Source organism: Papaver somniferum, chromosome 8 (genome assembly GCF_003573695.1).
Source record: "Papaver somniferum cultivar HN1 chromosome 8, ASM357369v1, whole genome shotgun sequence".
NCBI classification, from domain to species: Eukaryota; Viridiplantae; Streptophyta; class Magnoliopsida; order Ranunculales; family Papaveraceae; genus Papaver; species Papaver somniferum.
In genome coordinates this window covers 47,685,121-47,703,464 of record NC_039365.1, presented here as the reverse complement: position 1 = coordinate 47,703,464, position 18,344 = coordinate 47,685,121, and the positions used below count along the sequence as shown (strand labels likewise).

The following is an 18,344-nucleotide window of genomic DNA, read 5'->3' as shown; positions in this document are numbered from 1 at the left end:
TCTCTTTCACAGAGATTTTCTTCCACCATTAATTGATGATCTTTCCTTCGATTTTCGAAAGCTTTGTGGTTCAATACTCGATCATCATATATAAGTAAGTGATACTTTCCTTTTTGTTGTTGCTTTTCGTGCTTCTCCATGCTTAATTATGTCTTCTCTTCTTCGATTTGTTGGAGAATGCTGTTGTACTTGCATGTGTGAGTCTTAATTCTCTTTTACTCGTTCATGTTGTATGAGAACTTGGGTTTGCTCCCATTTCGTATTTTGGTGTTGATTTTTCCATGATTGTTCTTCGCCTGGAATCTTTCTTATGGTGGGTTTAAATTGCTTCCCCTGGTTGGTTTAATTAAACCCATGCCCAGAGTATGCTTATCTTTGCCCCCAATTTTCTTTTGAGTTTCCTGTAATTTCAATCCTCCATTGCTGACGAGATATTCTTCTTGCTGGTGTTAGGGATAATGAGACTTCCGAAGAAACCTACGCGCAAGGATACGAGGCCTAGATCGTGTGCAGAGCCTCCTCCACGCATGGACCATCCTGATGCTACTCATTCTCCTCCTCCTGAGGAAACTGAGGCTGTTGAGGGTACTCAGGTGGATGCGATCCCTGAGGCTATCGTGCACTCTGATGCTAGAGAGGTTGCTGTCGAGGTTCTTCCTCCTCCTCCACCCCATTACGAGCTCCAGAGACTGCAGCTTCATGACAAAGATAGCTTCACTCATATGTCTTTGGATGAAATCTCCAAGTCTTTTCGTCTTCATAAATTTCAGATCTCTTTTGTTGATGGCCCTGACGTGCTTACGGAGTCTTTGATCCGGAGCTTTCCTTATGATGAGAATAATTTGTTGATCAGTGTCGGTCAATTGGCCGCAGGCCTGCTCCTACCCTTGTATAGTAGAAAGAATATTTTCTACTATGATGTTTTATCCACTAGGGATGGCCCAACAAACAAAACTCAGGTCCGAGGGATAGAACAGTATAATGGTAATTACTGGGGTGCCCTTCGCGAGTCTTGGTATCGTAGAAAGGGTAAGACTACTTTTAAGTCTTATGACCCTTTTGCTCCGGGGAGATCTAAGCAAGAGAATTATACTCATGCCAATTTCAATGCCACCTATGCTGACGTCATTCAGAGAAGCAGTCTTCTTCCTTGGAGTGTTGGCCCTCGTCGTATTCATGTCACTGCCAAGCAGATTAGGGAAGTTAATACCCTTCATTTGTTGGAGGAAATAGACAAGACTGGGCTGACTGTCATTCCTTACTTTGCCAAGCTTCCGTTGCCGAAGGCTGATTGCATTCGAAAAGATCATGATGATCGTTGGGCTCGTACACCCCTTCGCATTATTGGTCCCTGGGCTTACGGCTTTACTTCTGCAGACCCTAATGTTCCTCTCGCAGCTTCATCCTTTTCTGCTAAGTATGATGGGTATCAACCTTGGGTCTTCAACCCTGCTACTTACGAGGTAAGCTTTGTATAACGCTGGCACCTTTGTTTTCTTTGTCTTGTGGCTTTTGCTAAGTGTATTCTTCTTACAGCCTTCCCCTACTTCTTCTGCTGGGACTGCTCCGAGTTATGCTAGTAATTCTATAGCTCCTAGGACAAGGAAAAGGAGGGCTTCGTCTGAAGCTTCCAACACAACTGCGGAGGTAAGGATTACACTCCTACCTAAGTGTTCGTAGATTCCTTAATATTTTCCCATGATCCTTAGCTCTCGCGTGTGTTTTTTACTTAGGATTTCGGGAAGAAGGGCAATTTGAAAGCCGTGATTGATGTTGATGAGTCTGATGAAGACCCCAAGGTTGGTGAGGAAGATCCCGATGACCAGGATATGGAGGAAATTGAGGATACTGGCCTCAGTCCTCATTTGGATGGCATTGAAGAAGAATTTTCCAAGGAGAACCCAAGTCCCATCCGTGCTGGCTCAGTGGAGGGTGAGAACCTCGTAGCTGGTGGTGATGCTCCATTTGTTAACCCTGTTAGTGTTCAAGCTCCATCTCCTACTTTGTCTCCAAAGGTACCCTCCATGCCGTCTCTTCGTCGTCGTGAGGGATCAGTAATCGTGCCCCATTTTCGTTCTCAAGAGATTGATGGAGTTGTTGTTGAGCCTGGGAAGGGTAAGCTGCCTGAGAACTTGAGCCTTGGTAGCTCTGATGACGCCATTCTTTAAGCCATTCTTCGGGATTCGAAAGGACCCTTTTCTTCTGAGGTTGATCAGCATCGTTTTTCCATCTGTTTGGCCATCACTACAAGATTAGATACCCTGACTGCTCAATATCAGATGACTAATGATGTATTTTCAAATGGTTGTAGTGATAGTGGTAAAAATGGGTTCTTTTCAGATTTGTGAAGGGAATAAAATTTTTAGATTTTTTTTTTTTAAAACTTAAGAATGTAGCAAAATTAAATAGCAAAGTGATGTGAAATTTTATGGACAAATAAGGGTTTAAGATTCCACCATTCAACAATACTTATATGATCTAATATTTTTTTTTACTATGCAATTTAAATAATTGGTTTGATTCAAAATATTGCCAAAAGCAGATTTCCAAAATATCAAATGTTAATCACAAGTATAATGCATCAAGAGTCTAAAACTAAGCATGCATTATCAAGGGAAAACACAGTTGATTAATAAAAATCATTTAATTCATTTTTATCAATGCAATTAATCACATAAAAATATTGCATAAAAAAAATAGAGATTACCACATAATTATTGTGAGAATGGCTTCCTCTGTCACCCCTGGGATTGGGTTTAGCTACTCATGATGAAAAACCTCTCAAAATATTTCATTGATGCTCAAAAGTGTTTTACAATGAAGAGAAAGACAAGAAAATGATATAAAACAGGATTCTGCGACCCACAGAAGGCGTCCAGAATCAACGATGGAGATGAAGTGTTGTTGTCGTTGGAAAACTATGACCCACAAACGACAGTCGTTGTCTTTGTTGGTAAACGACTGCCTTTGGTAGTCTGTTCTTCCTCTTCTTCTTCCTCCTCGAGCAGCAGCAACAGCAGAACCAGAATCTCTACAACTTCAATTTTCTTGCTCTGTAGTGCTCTAAACCTCTCCCAATGCTCTCTCCCCTCTTCTATGAGTCCCCAGCACTCTATATATACTCCACAAGATCAAGAAGTCTCGCTATAACTTGAGATAATTCTCTCTTAACTCGGTTTGATGAAAAAATATTCTGGGAATATTTTCTTCCATGATTTAGCTTCTCACGCGTAGATTTCCATCCTGGTCACTATAGAAATGTTTACACACGACCCACAATGTTTCTAGAGACTTCATGCATGAGCAGAACACACTCATATCTTCTCCAATCCCGTGTCTAACACGTGTTTCCCTGTTTTGCATTCCGTGAATTATCCAGATAATTCTGGCCAAATTTGATCGAACCAAAAGCCCAAAACGTGTTTTCTAGGACATATCACAACTTCCTACCAAAAATCAGCCATTGAATCGCCCTAGAACACGTTCAAAAATTCCAACAAAACATCTGCCAGTTGATAGTATTTTTTTCCCACCAATTTTTGGTTTTTGAATTTGGGAAGAAGATGTCCTCCCCCCGAACCAGAACTGGGGTGCGAATAGCAGCTGCCTTGGGGGTGACCTGGGGGTGCTCCGTGCAACTTTTCGAGCCGAATTTTCCAAAAATAATTATTTTCCAAAAATACCTACAAACACACAAAACACCATAATAAGGACGAAAACAAGTACTAACAATACGAAACATTGAGGACAAATTAGACACATAAATGCGTCTATCAAATACCCCCAAACTTATTATTTGCTAGTCCTAGAGCAAAAATAAAAAATAAAACCGAGTTAATCTTGGGAGGGTTTACCAGAGGTGTACCCACAAAACCATTACTCCAGACCCTAGCTATCTATGTCGAACCTTGGAAGGCACTAAAGAATCTCCTTGGTTGGATTAGAATCACTGACTACAGGAGGAAGTAACCTGATGCGAAATTCCAATTGTTGTACACGAGTTTACGCTCAAGCATACTAAAATTCATATAAAGTGACAGATCTTTACTCAGATAGTTGCACTATGGACATCATATTCGGAGTCAAACTAATCATATGGATAGAAAAAAGAGATGGAAATAGAAAAATGTAGATGGTTTTGATGTTAACCAAATGATCGATGTTTCACATATCTGTCTGAAGGCAATTTCCAGAATGAACCTATCCTAATGGACTGAGATACCGGTCTGACTAATATCAACACAACTGGCATATACAAGGGAACCAGTGGTCAATAACTAGATCAACAAACTGGCAAATACAAGGGAACCAGCAGTTGACTACACAGAACAATAACCATTTTTTTTTACTTAACGGAATGAATATATCTTTTTAATCCAAGCGCATGCTTCTTGTCAGCTGATTACACGATAGTTCCCACGGGTCCTGCATTCCACGCTTGCTTAGGCGACGGAAACAGGGAGAACACACGCATATTGCTATCCAAGTGTTAATGCTTATTCCGATTGGTTTAACTGGTCTGGTCTCTTTTTTTTTTAGTAACTCAGTCACTCTAATTCACCCTAGCAGTGGTAACAACTTGAATCGTGTGCCCCACCTAATCACTTAGAGAAACATAGTTTAAAATGAGAAAGTAAAATAAAAAAAAGAAATGAAAAGGACTCAACGAGATATGGTGCAACTATCATGTTATTTCTAACACCTGAGCTCCGTGCTTTTATGAATAGACTCTATAAATGTTTCCATCTAATCAGATTGGTTCCTCAACTCCTACAACCAAGATGCTTCCATCCACTTAGATTAGTTAGTGCCATCCTGAATACGCATAAATTTCTAGGCTCTGGAGTTTATTTATTGCAACTAAAAGCTACCAAAAAGTTTCTTCCCCACCCCCAAACTTAAATCTAACACTGTCCTCAATGTTCTAAAGATAAAATTAAAAGCATATGAACAAGGAGAAACTGTTACCATTTGAAGCAAAAGAGTTAAGGAAAGATATTACCGTGTCGCATGAGATTGGGTTACCTCCCAAGAAGTGCTAAGTTTAAAGTCTTCAGCCAGACATCGGAAGGAATTAGTCACCTCATAGAATCAAAAAGTAACAGCTGAAATAACTGTGGGTCTTCAAAACCAAAAAGAGCTGACCAAAGGAAACTACAATAACCCAAGAAAGTGAACAAGGATAGCATGCCCTTATCTAGTTTCCTGATTAAGATATTTATATCTAATTGTGGTTCAGGTTCAGGTTCTAAGAAAGGGTCTAAATAAAATATTTTCATTGGTTGCGTTTCTTCATAGGTGGGATCCGAATCATTAGGTCCTAGAGTCTGGAAAAACTCAAGTATGATCTTAGAAGCGCACAATAATAACCTAAATAACTGAGGATCCTCTAAGTCAATAAGATTTGACTTACATAATTGACCACAATGAGAGTAGTGGTATTCCTTAAACAGATGTGTCGACCCTAATCTCCTAAAGCATTTAGGTTTAGTCTCACAACTTAATATTCGACACATTTGAAATATAAAACGTTCCCACATTTGGAAGAAAACTATTTGGTGGGAAAACAAAGTCAATCTGGGTATCATAGACTGGGCAAACCACATCAACCAGAGGATGGGTTTCTAACGACTGAACTTCTTTTTGGACATCATTAGGTTCAGGAAAAAGTATACTAAGATAATCTTGTAAGATGGTTGAGGCACAAATGTCAAGTCCTACACGAGGGAACTTTTTAAGAGTTAAAGCACGCGGAGAATGATAATCACCCCCAAACTTAGAGTTTTCAGTGTCTCTAGAAAGACTAGTCACAACTTCCCTAATTTCTAGGTCATCGGATTCCCGAAAATGGTCAATTGATTCTTCTAATTCGGGTTCATCCTCATTCATTTCTACGAGTTCTTTTTCTTTTTCTAAGTCTAATGTTTCTAAATTTCTAGACTCTAAAACAATATTCTCAGAATAAACTCGTTCCTCAAAACTATCATCGGCTTCGTAGACAGGAAATATTACATCATCTAAAACGGGGGTATCTCTAGTTAAATCCTCATCCTTTTGAATAGGTGAATAATTATAAAAATTATTTGGATTTGAACTAGAAATAATGTTATCATCGTAAAGCTTAATTGGAGTAACAAATTCCTGATCACTATGCCTACATATTTCATGTTCTTCATCGATACTATCCTCATCATAATCATCATTATAATAACATGAAAATGATCGAACCTCATCAAAACAAGTAGTGTTACCAATTCTAACCTCGTCATCTTGATTATGAAAATAACTATCCTCATTTTTAAGGGTATTATTGGAAACACTATATTGGAAAGTAAGATTATTTCGAGCAAGTCTTTCATTCGTCTCAGCCATCAGCTTGAGGGATTCCTCTATAGAAAGTTCTCTTTCGTCAAAAACTAAGTTACTAATTTCTGCTAACTTACGTGTCGACTCAGCTAATTTACGTGTTGACTCTAGTAAATAGGAATTATCAGAAGGATCATAAAAAGGACTACTTTTCAATAGTTTCATTGCATCATCCAAAGACGAGGAACTAGTGCTATAGTCTTCTTGCTCGTATGACCGGTGCGCATGTGCATAGTAATTGGGCTCACCATGGTATAACCCATAACCTTCAAAAGTTTCGCGTTCCCAATCACTATTCACATTATGGTAATAAAAAGGATAATGTCCAAGCTGCTCAGTCGGATACTCATTGTATTGGCTGTTATAATACCAGTTCGACATCCTAACTGCAAGGGAATTCTAAACAAACACAAAGAAGGATGACTCGACCACAACAAGCCTATTTTATCTAGCAAACAAAAAGCATGATGGTTCCACTTAGATTGTTTCTAGACCAGCTTCTATTCTTTCGAAAAGGAATTCGTTACAATCTGAGCAAACCCCTCTGGAATCAATCCGAGTCAAAGTAAGCTGAATAGAGGCGAGGGAAGCTGCGTGGAGCTTTGATACCCAAGGCCTCACCGCATTACAAGGCGACGCAGTCACGCATTCAACTCACAGAAACCATCATGAACTTCGAAGTATGCTTAAAAGAGTAACCAATATTTCTCGAATGACTTTCCTACTAAGCTCGTTACCCTATAGGTCTCGTTCTATTCCAAATTTTAAAGCTTAGGTTCGCGTTTGGTTTCGTTTTCCTAAGGCGGGCAAGAAAAGAACGGTGATGAAATCCAAACCCTTATCTTGTATGGTCAGGCCTTGCCCTTTACTAGGAAATTAAAACAGCCGTATTAGATTCCTCAACATATATGCATACAAAATCATCCATTAAACCCGCTGACAGGAGATTCACGGGTGTTTAGAATTCTTACCTCTCGTTCCAGACGGGGGATGAACCGTTGAAGTCGACTCGGGCCACGACTCCTATGTCATGTACGAACCCGAGGGGCCGAGGCGATATCGTAATCGCCGTCCTTCTCTGTGCAGTTTATTTATAACTACCCTTCCGTAGGGTTTTAAAAAAAATAATGTCCAAATGTCCAAAAAATAAAAATAAAAATGTCCAAAAATTAAAAAGTCCAAAAATAAAAATAATAATTACAAAAAAAATAATCCTATATACAGTTTCTAAAAATAAAATAAAAATAAATTAACTATATACAAAATCTTCTTTCTTTACTTCTTTTGGATCCCTTCTTTGTTTCCTTCTTTAGCTTCGCTTTTCTTTTCAACACTTTTTCTTTTTCTTTAGCTTAGCTCCAAACCTGAAAGAAAATAAGAAATACCAAAACGCATAAAAAAGAACAAAAATAATAAAAAGAAAACCTAAAAACAAATTTATAAACAAATCCGCGTCGGCGGCGCCAAAAATTTGATGTATTTTCAAATGGTTATAGTGATAGTGGTAAAAATGGGTTCTTTTCAGATTTGTGATGGAATAAAATTTTTAGATTTTTTTTTTAAAACTTAAGAATGTAGCAAAATTAAATAGCAAAGTGATGTGAAATTTTATGGACAAATAGGGGTTTAAGATTCCACCATCCAACAATACTTATATGATCTAATATTTTTTTTTACTATGCAATTTAAATAATTGGTTTGATTCTAAAATATCAAATGTTAATCACAAGTATAATGCATCAAGAGTCTAAAAATAAGCATGCATTATCAAGGGAAAACACAGTTGATTAATAAAAATCATTTAATTCATTTTTATCAATGCAATTAATCACATAAAAATATTGCATAAAAAAAATAGAGATTACCACATAATTTTTGTGAGAATGGCTTCCTCTGTCACCCTTGGGATTGGGTTTAGCTACTCATGATGAAAAACCTCTCAAAATATTTCATTGATGCTCAAAAGTCTTTTACAATGAAGAGAAAGACAAGAAAATGATATAAAACAGGATTTTGTGACCCACAGAAGGCGTCCAGAATCAACGATAGAGATGAAGTGTTGTTGTCGTTGGAAAACTATGACCCACAAACGACAGTCGTTGTCTTTGTTGGTAAACGACTGCCTTTGGTAGTCTGTTCTTCCTCTTCTTCTTCCTCCTCGAGCAGCAGCAGAACCAGAATCTCTGCAACTTCAATTTTCTTGCTCTGTAGTGCTCTAAACCTCTCCCAATTCTCTCTCCCCTCTTCTATGAGTCCCCAACACTCTATGTATACTCCACAGGATCAAGAAGTCTCGCTATAACTCGAGATAATTCTCTCTTAACTTGGTTTGATGAAAAAAATATTCTGGGAATATTTTCTTCCCTGATTTAGCTTCTCACGCGTAGATTTTCATCCTGGTCACTATAGAAATGTTTACACACGACCCACAATGTTGCTAGAGCCCTCATGCATGAGCAGAACACGCTCAAATCTTCTCCAATCCCGTGTACAACCCGTGTTTCCCTGTTTTGCATTCCGTGAATTATCCAGATAATTCTGGCCAAATTTGATCAAACCAAAAGCCCAAAACGTGTTTTCTAGGACATATCACAACTTCCTACCAAAAATCAGCCATTGAATCTCCCCAGAACACGTTCAAAAATTCCAACAAAACATCTGCCAGTTGATATTATTTTTTCCCGCCAATTTTTGGTTTTTGAATTTGGGAAGAAGATGTCCTCCCCCTTAACCAGAACTGGGGTGCGAATAGCAGCTGCCTTGGGGGTGACCTGGGGGTGGTCCGTGCAACTTTTCGAGCCGAATTTCCAACAATAATTATTTTCCAAAATACCTACAAACACACAAAACACCATAATAAGGACGAAAACAAGTACTAACAATACGAAACATTGAGGACAAATTAAACAGATAAATGCGTCTATCAGCTAAGGATCTATTTTTCGATCCAAATCTCCTTCGTTCCAGTCAAGGCTTTGGTGCAGTCCGCAAAGGTAGTATCCATGAGATGGAAGCTTTCATGAACACCTACTCTGATCTCCTCCCTCGTTTTTCTATATCTTGGGTAAGTGGCATCTCCTTCGTTGATTTAGGATTTGCTTTGAACCTTCATTCATTTGTGCTTCGAACCTTTGTTCATTTTTATGCTCCTTTATTTGTAGCTTTGCAAACAAGTAGATGTTGGTTGCACCTTATTCAAGTTCTATAGGGATAAGTGTACTCACTTGAGTGCACTGTTAGAGCGTGCTCGTCAAGAAGATTCCCTCGTTAGCACACAACAACTCTTCCAGTGATGCTGCTTCTATTGCTAGGGTATCTTCGTTGGAGGATATCTGAGAAAGACTCAGTGATCCTTGAAAGCTTGTTTTTGGCTCTTGAGAGAGCTAACAATGCTGATAAAGTTGTTGAGGATGGGCGTAAAGCTGCTGATTCCGCTCTGGATGCTGAGTCTTCCAAATCCATAGGCTCGTTTATTCTTTCCCTTAGCTTTGTTTTTGTTCCTGATTGCATAGTCCTGAGACAACCTTCGCCTGTCAGCTGGTAACTCTAGTGAGCTTAGATATCTTCGAGATCAAGTAGACAAGTTAACTTCCGATGTTTGGTATTATCAGAAGAAGTCTGACAGGCTGATGAACGTAACTGTTCATAATGAGGCCCAACTTTCCCTTGAATCTGCTCATAACGCGGATCTAGTGAAGAATATGGCTTTGCTTCGTAAAGAATGTGACGAAGCCCTTAATTGGAAGGAGAGTCTCAGTTTAAAGCAAAAGGAAGATATTGACTTAGTTGAGAGACGTCTCTTAACCCAAGAAATCATCCGCAAGAAATATCATGTATATTTCGAAGATGTTTGTGCTTCATTAGCTAAGGTTACTGCAGAGCGTAACGTTTTATCTTATGAGGTCTATTCTCTTAAGAATAGACTTGTCGAGGCAGGATCTGTGTCATCTTCTATGTCCCATGCGTCCTTAGTTAGGAAGTTGGAAGAGTTAGAGAATGTTTACCAAGTTTTATCCTTTGAGAGTGCTTCGCTCTGGATTGATGTTGATGATCTCCAAACTGAACGTGATACTCTTGTGGAAGATCTTGAAGCCGCTGAGTTGGACCTTGCGGAGGCCCAACATAGTTTAGAAGAATCCCTTAGCCATGCACGAGGTAGCTTAGGGTTCTTATATTCCAGCAGCATTCTTTATGTCTTTTGCCGCCTCTTCTTATTGCTTACACCCTTCGTTCTCGCAGGTCTCCAGGAACAGATGGTGGGTGCAAATGCCAAGATCAATCGTCTCGAAGGCCAGATATCCTCGATGAAGATATCCCGTCAATTTGATGCTGCTGATAAGTTCAAGGCTAAGGCTCTTCAGCAAGCTAATGATCAGTTTAGCGCTCAGGTGATGGATCTTCGTATAAAGTCGGCTTCGGATATGGAGGTTCAGTCTTCTCAGATGAAGGTACAATATGAGCGTTCTTCCATTGATTACATCAATGCTGCCTTTGCGGAAGCTGAGCTACAAGTTAAAGGAGTTGTATTTTCCTCATCTTCCATACCCTTGATCATGCCGTGTCCACTCTATCTTAACTGAACTTTTTGTTGTATTATGCCCCCAGCTGAGGGGCCCTTGTATCGTCTCCTTTCCTTGAAACAGTGATTCGTGATGGTTTGAACCTTTGTTATCTGCAACTTTTTAAGACATGATAGTCATATTTTGGTAACATTATTATTTGTACCTATGTTATTGCATGAATATTTTGTTTGCAGGCGTATTGTGTCTAGATGATTGCACATTCAGGTCATCACGAGGTGCTAAGGTATGTTTAACCTTGGGTGGAACATTCATCTTCCTACTTAAGTATCCTTTGGACAGAAGGTATCGTGGTGGCGAAGGCTCCTACGTGGGCAATAGTTTTCCTGTAACCCTACGCGTTCAGCGCGAAGGCTGCTTTACTTCTACAACGTATCTCTATAGGGGATATCTTACTTTTTCTTATTGCATCATGAATGGAGCCATCGCTCCGAGGATCCGAGTATTGACATATGCGCAGTTATGTCTTGTCTTATCTCATCGTCAGTCATGACGGAGGGTGTCTATTCTAACTCAATTTGTACCTAATCAATAATTGACTTTCTCTTAGCAAAAAGTTTCTTTCATTTTTTAGTAAAGTTCATAATACCTTTGATCGGGGATAGAACATGGTGGTCTATTGCCCGTTCCCTTCTTCTCCTGAGTAATCACCATTCTCTTACGGGTAGTACTTTTTTAGGTACATTGCATTCCAAGGGTGTTGTAATACTTCACCTTTGAAGGTCCTTAGGTAGTATGACCCTTTTCCAGCGATGTCGTGTATGATGTAGGGCCCATACCACATCGGAGCTAGATTGCCCCACTCTTTTTTTCTTTGATATGGTGGTATCTGACGTAACACGTATTCTTCGACCACAAAGTTTTTAGGGATGACCCGCTTGTTGTATTCGCGAGCTAGCCTTCGTTGATAGTTTACCATCTTCTGCAAAGCCACCTCCCGCCTTTCTTCAAGACCATCAAGCTTCTCTAGCATTAGGTACGTTGTTAGGTTCTTCTCCCATGCCTCCGTTTTTGTTGTTGGAAGTATTATCTCTGTTGGGATGACTGCTTCGTCTCCGTAGGTTAGAAATAATGGAGTTTCTCCCGTGGCCGCCCTTCTTGTAGTTCGGTAGGCACATAAGACATTCTGCAGTTGTTCGCACCATCTTTTCTTGTATGCTCCTAGATTTTTCTTCAAGTTCATCGCTATTGTTTTGTTAGTCGCCTTCGCTTGTCCATTGATCTTAGGGTATATATGAGTGGACTTGTTTTTCTGAATGTTGAAAGTATCGAACAACATATCTATGTTCTTCCCTTGCAACTGCTTGCCATTGTCAGAGACTATGGCGGCTGGTATTCCAAACCTGCATATGATTTGTTCAAACAAGAACTTAAAGACATCCGTGTCCCTAATTCTCGCCAAATCCTTTGCTTCCACCCACTTGGTGAAGTAATCCGTAGCCACGATAAGGTATTTTCTCTTCGAGGTTCCCTCTATCAAGGGTCCAACAATATCAACCCCTCACTTGATAAATGGCCAAGGGCTGATGAATGAGTTAAGCTCCGTTGATGGTGCTCTAATCTTCCTGGAAAAGCGTTGGCATCTCTCACAACGCTTAGCCACGTTTTTTAAATATTCATCCATGCTTAGCCAGTAGTATCCTTGCATTTTGGCTTTGACTGCCAAGGACCTTCTTCCGCTATGATTGTCGGCATCTCCGTTGTGTATATCATGGAGTATTCTCCTACCTTTGGTTCGTGATAGGCACCGCATCAGAGGTTCAAGAAATGACCTTCTGTACAGTATTCCATCACGCAAGATGTACATTGCTGCTTTTGATTCAAGTTTCCGAGCCTCCTTGACATCTGCTGGTAAGGTACTTTTGTCAAGGTATTGGTGAATTAGAATCCTCCAATCATCCTCCGCTTCGTCTTCGTTATCTTCGTCTGACATAGAACGGTGTTTGTCAGATTCTTCGACTTCGTCATCTGGTTATTCTTCGCCTTCTTTTCCTTTCTCAGCTTCTCTCATGGGTCGAGTCTGAACGGCCAAAGCCTCCTCACCTTCTGAGATTGGTCCCTCTATCGAAGGCTCGTATATCCTTCTAATTTGCACGGAGGTGGTATTTTTGTCCCTTACATCGATGATATGAATGCTAAGGCATCTGCGTGTCTGTTATCTTTTCAACAGACATGTCTGAATGTAACATTGTTGATCTTTGACGCATGCTCCTGTGCTAACTTTAGATACGAATATAGTATTGGATCCAAAGTTTGGTATTTGAGCTCGATTTGTCTAACGACTAACTGTGAGTCACTAGTTAAACGAACATCTGATAAGCTTAGCTCTCGTGCCAAGCATAGACCATGTATGACCGCCTCGTATTCTGTGATGTTATTAGTGTATTGTTCGAATTCTAACATGAACGCATAGATGATTCGGTCTCCGGTAGGGGTTGTTATTACAATCCCTATGTCTGCGCCCTCTCCATTGGAGGAGCCATCTACAAATATCTCCCGCCTCCGTGAATTCTGAGGTTCCAAGAGATCTTCTGGTTCTTGCTTGTGTTCTTCCATTCCTGGGATGTCATCTATTTCTGCTTCGTCGTTGACAGGTAGGTCCGCTAGAAAGTCTGCTAAGATTTGCGATTTCTCAGACTTCCTAGTATCAAAGATTATGTGGAACTGTTTGATCATGGCATTCCATTTTTCCATCCTTCCAATTTTCTCCGTGTTGTCGAGGATTTGACCTATCTGAGCCTTTGTGAATACTCGGATGGTATGTGCGTCGAAATATATCCTTAGTTTTTGTGTTGCCACTACTAAGGCATATATAAGTTGCTCCACCTTGGTGTAGTTACGCTCCGCTGAACTGAGTATCTTGTTGATGTAGTATATGGTCTTTTATCCTTGTCCTTGATCTCGTACCAACACTGCACTCACATCATAGCTTGTTGCTGCTAAGTACAAGGTGAATATCTCACCTGGCTCCGGCGTCTGTAGGATGGGTACTGAAGCCAAGTATTCTTTGATTTTTTGAAAAGCTTGCTCGCATTCCGTGGTCCACATGAACCTGCTTCCTTTCCTTAGTGTATCGAAAAATGCTTTGGATTTATCCGATGATCTTGCTATGAATCTTTCCATGGAAGCTAAGATTCCATTTAGCTTTTGTACTCCTTTTAGTGTTTGTGGAGATGGAATTTCCATTATTTCTCTGACCCTTTCGGGGTCTACTTCTGTTCCTCGCTTAGTTACCAAGTATCCCAAGAATTTTCCTGAGGTTACTCTGAATGTGCATTTCTCCGGGTTCACCTTCATGTGAAAGTTTCTCATGGCTTCGAATATTTCTCTTAGATCTGACAGGTGATTTTTCGCCTCTTTGCTTTTGACAAGCATATTGTACACGTAGACCTACAGTATCTTGCCTATCAATGGCTTAAAGATCTTGTCTACCAATCGCCGGTATGTTGCCTAATAGACGCATTTATGTGCCTATTTTGATCTCAATTATGTGTATTGTTAGTGCTCCATTTTATACTTATTTGATTATTTTATGTTTTTGTAGGTGTTTTTGGAGAAATAAGTTTTTCTGGGAAAATTGGCTCGAAAAGCGGTATTTGCGCTAGTGGGAGAAAATTACTATTCGGACTCTCAGTTTGGCTAAGGGGCACCTCATTTGCTAAGGGGTATCCATTTGCTATTTGCACCCCATTTCTGTTAGGGGGTCCACCTTCTTTACGTGAGAAATGAAATTTGGCGGGAAATGTCACGTTCAAAAGATATGTTCATCTGCGTACACTCCTGAATCGGATTTGGGCTATTTTTCGTCGCAGATTCTCATTGGGCTTGATTATATGGACTTACCACACCGAATCAAGGTTCGTAAAGTATTAGTTCACATAAACAGGGGAAGAAATTTACACAGAACAAAACAGGGACACAAAGAATCACGAGTTACTGGTAGGAGGATATTTTCGAGGGATTTCGTTAGGTTAATGTTCTTACCACATAAACAACATGCGTACGTGTTTGGGAACCAAATGGAAGAAAGAAATCTCGTTATATTTGGAGATTTCAGTTAAACAGGTAACGAGGGATAGTCTCGGATTTTCTGGTGGTTTAGAAGGAAGTAACGTGCAAGATAAAGGAGAGATTGTCGTTAGATTTATTCTGCAAGATTTGGAAAGTGTTTGACTACTACATAATCCACGTAATAGAAGATATAAACAAGGAAAATACCGTAGCTTTCTGAGTAAGAAAATAAAAAGAGAAACCAGAGATTTCACGAAGATATTGTTAGCCCCGTTTGTATAAATAGGGTGGCCGAGGTTCGTATAGAGTTTGGGGGTTGATACGGAGGATTAGGGAGAGACAACAGAGGTATCTGCTCGGATAAAGAAAGTTGCAGAGTCGTTTCTGCACTTTCAGGGAAGAGAAGGAAGAAGAAGAAGAACTGACGTCCTAAGTCAGTCGCAGAGAGATGTAGTTTAGTTACTGCAGCAGAGAAGTATTGTTTAGGAGACAGTCTTATATTATCTGTAGTCCTTTGTAACAGTCAGTCTGGAACGCTTATACACGTTGCAATTGATCTGTTTTATCTTTTTCTTGTATTTTCACTCTCTTCAAACACTTTGGAGCCATGAATAAATATTTTGAGCATGTTTTTGATATGAGGAGCTAAACCCAACACTGGGACGACGGAGGAAGCCATTTTTCATCATTGTGGTAATTCTATAAATTCTTTATATGACTTTTTGCACTAAAATTGAATTGATTTATGATTTCTCTTGAATGGTTATGATTTCAATTGATGGGTCATGCTTAGCTTAACTGTTTTGATGTCCCATGCTTTAGATTTACAGTCATTACTTTCGGAATCTACTTTGGCAAAGAATAAGAGTCAATAATCTTTATCATATGAGCTATAATTGGGTAGAATTGATTTTTGAACCACATGAGTATGAAAATTGGTGAAATCCCGAGACTCAGTACCTCTCGTTATTGTGACAACTTTTTTTTGTGTATATATTATCTTTATTATTAAGTCTGAAATCGAGTCTACACAAGTCCGAGTTGAACGAACTTTATTTACCACTATAAAACTACATCAATTTTTGGCGCCGCCGACGCGGACTTGTTTTTAGGGTTTTAGATTTATTTTATTTTTATTTTTATTTTTTTTTGTTATTATTTTTGTTCTTTTGTATGTTTTTGGGTATTTATCTTGTGTCTACAGGTTCTGGATCATAAAGAAAATTGAGCCAAAGAGTTTGGTGATTTCATAAAGACTTGGAGCTAAAGATTAAAGCAAAAAGAACAGAAAAGAAGACAATTTTATTTTAGACAATTTTAGTTTAGGGTTTGTTTATTTTCTTTTTTTTTTTAAAAAAAAAAGTTGTATTAGGGTTTATTATTTTTGTAATTTTTCTTTTCTTTTTGGACTTTTGGACTTTCGGACATTATTTTTTTTATTACCCTACGGAAGGGTACTTTAAATATAAACTGTTTGCATAGAAGAAGGACAATTACGATATTGTCTCTGCACCTTGGGTTCGTACACTTGACATCGGAGTCAGTGGCCCGAGTCAACTACAACCGATTCATCCCCCGTCTGGAACGGGAGGTAAGATTCTAAACACTCGTGAATCCCCTGTCAGCGAGTTACTGGACTCCTTCGTATGCATATATGTTGAGGACTGAATAGGGACATTTATTTTTCTAGTAAAGGGCAAGGTCTGGCCATACAAGATAAGGGTTCGGATTTCATCATCGTTCTCTTCTTGCCCGCTTTAAGAACACGTAACCTACGCGAACCTAAGCCTAAAATTTTGACTAGAACGAGACCGATAAGGTAACGAGCTTAACAGGAAAGTCATTCGAAAAATATTGGTTACTCTTTTAAGCATACTTCGAAGTTCTTGACGGTTTCTGTAAGTTGAATGCGTGACTGCGCCGCCTTGTAATATCGGTGAGGCCTTGGGTATCAAAGCTCCACCGAGCTTCCCTCGCCTCTATTCAACTTACGTTAACTCGGATTGATTCCAGAGGGGTTTGCTTAAATTGTAACGAATTCCCGTTCGAAGGATTAGAAGCTGGTCTAGAAACAATCTAAGTGGAGCCATCATGCTTTTTGTTTGCTAGAAATCAATAGGTTTGATTTGGTTGAGTCGGCCTTGATATGTGTTTGCTTACCCTTCCAATTTGAAAATTCTATCGTATGCCTGAACGTAAAAGAGACGCACTAGGTAGATTTGTTAAAGAGAAACCTAGTAGTTCTAAGCGTCTCGATTACCTTAATCTAGAGAGTCTGACTTTTGAAGAGTCTGTTTTTGAACGTCCTTTGACTGAGGAGAGAATCCCTGTTGCTCTGGTAGCGCCAGAAATGATAACTTTGAAAGATTTGTTGAACCCGACTAGGACTACTCGCCCCTTATGTATCAGGTTAGCTGAGACGGAAGCAACTTATGAACTTAAACCTGGGACCTTACAGCTGCTCCCAATATTTTTAGGGAAAGAAAATGAAAACCCCTATTTCCATATTAGGGACTTTGAGGAAATTTTTAGTATCCTCAGGATTAGAAACCTAGATGATGATGCTTTGAAACTTAGGTTATTCCCCTTTTCCCTGAAAGATAAAGCTAAATCGTGGCTATATAGTTTGGCTTCCGGGTCAATCGAAACGTATGAACAACTTACATCTGCCTTTTTGAACAAGTTTTTCCCTAGGCACAAAACATCGTCTATTAGGACGCAAATCTGCACGTTTTCTCAACAGGAGGGAGAAACTTTGTATAGGTATTTGGAAAGGTTCAATGATTTATTAGCCCAATGTCCTCATCATGGTTTAGAGAAGGTTAGGTTAGTTCAGATCCTTTATGAGGGTTTAGATTATCCCACCACAACCACAGTAGAATATATGTGTACTGGTGGATTTGAGAACCAAACAGTTGATGACGCGATGACATATTTGTATGATGTCGCGGAAAAGACCCAGCAATGGGAAAGTAGTAGGGGACCCCAGAAAACAATTCTTCTCGGCAGAGGAAACGTTAATAGGGTAGAAGGAGGCTATGAATCAGATTCCAAAATTGCTGCTATAACGAAAATCTTAGAAGCTTTAAAAGTGGGTAACACTAGTGGTAGATTGGAGCCTTTTTTAGAAGGCCAGAATAATGAAGAGCAAGCCAATGCTCTATATAATAACACTAGGTTTGATAATCGTCAGAAGTTTGACCCATATTCAGAAACCTATAATCCTGGTTGGAGAAACCATCCGAATTTTTCATGGTCTAAGGGCCAGAGTCAAGGTCAGTCTAATAATTCTAATGTTCCCCCAGGTTTTGGCTACACTAGGAATACATCAGGCCCAAAAAATAAAACGACTAGCTTAGAGGAATCTATTAAGATATTAACAAAAAC

General features: G+C 39.4%; 1 pseudogene; it reads right to left on the bottom strand.

Annotated features, from left to right (window-relative positions):
- Positions 1-17,671: 17,671 nt before the first annotated feature.
- LOC113307102 lies at positions 17,672-17,771 on the bottom strand (annotated as a pseudogene).
- Between the last annotated feature and the right edge of the window lie 573 nt (positions 17,772-18,344).